This window comes from Vollenhovia emeryi, unplaced genomic scaffold, assembly GCF_000949405.1.
Source record: "Vollenhovia emeryi isolate VEMERY1.0 unplaced genomic scaffold, V.emery_V1.0 DF939249.1, whole genome shotgun sequence".
Classification (NCBI taxonomy): Eukaryota; Metazoa; Arthropoda; class Insecta; order Hymenoptera; family Formicidae; genus Vollenhovia; species Vollenhovia emeryi.
The window spans coordinates 166,173-167,432 of NW_011967117.1; positions in this window are offsets into that span (position 1 = coordinate 166,173).

The window sequence follows — 1,260 nt, forward strand, 5'->3', positions numbered from 1 at the left end:
TGATGCACAACGAAGACAGAACGATGCTATCCGTAGTAGCTACATAAACGAATGCACACATATACTCAAACATATAAGCAGTCACACATTTCAAATGCAGCGAATAAGAAAAGGAGGATATTGAAATATACCATTTTATATACTTTTATATTTTATATATCTATCTATATTATTTCTAAATAAGTGCGTAATAATATATTGCGACATCCTCCTGTACATATTTGTGTACATATATATGTACGCGCACCCCCGGTAGAAATGGATCGTATCTATAAACGTGTAAAGCGCACGCGCGCAAATAAACGGGCAGCCCCTACTGCGGGGCGGCGCGCACACTCTCTATCGATGACTGTAGGGGTGCGTTCGGATATCTCATCCGAGTCCCCCGGTGTATCATTTTATCCTTGTTTAACATTCGGTGAACAACAAGGATGAAATGATGACTGGGGTACTCGGGTGATATTGCCGAATACAGTCTAGGTGAGGCAGCGGTAGTGAAGCAACAGTGGTGGGGCTAATACCGTGCTCCGTTCTTCTCGTGAGATGTACGATAGAGAGAAACAACAGTATGGTACGTGGTGCTGTTAAACGGTGTCGCGATAGCTATAGTCGGTAGATATGTCCAAATATCCCGAAATATGCGAGTGAAAAGTCGCACAGTTGGACAGTGGCTGGCTGAAGTAGCACATATTACTGTCGATAGTCCTTGCTACACTAAGCCAGTCCGTCGGTGGATAAAACGATTTGTTGGAGACAGTGATCGTGCACTGTATGATGATTATTACATACAAAACAAGTGCCCTCAACAAACGACACAGCAACATGAAGACATCGCCACTGTACACCGACAAGACGAAAACATCGCCGCCTTACAGGACGACAACATCGTAGCTATAGAGCAACCTGATAAGTACACCGCTAATATACAGCAATGTGATGGAAACTACGCCGCTGAAGACGTCACCGCTGTACACCGACAGGACGAAAATATCGCCGCCTTACAGGACAACATCGCAGCTTTACGGCAACAGGGTAAATACTTCGCTAATGTACAGCAATACGATGGATACTACGCCGCTGTGCAGCAACAGGACGACAACATCGCAGTTATACGGCAACATGATAAATACACCGCCAGTGTACAGCCATATAATGGATACTACGCCGCTGAAGACATCGCCGCTGTACACCGACAGGACGAAAACATCCCCGTCTTACAGGACGACAATATCGCAGCTATACGGCAACGATTTGTTGAAG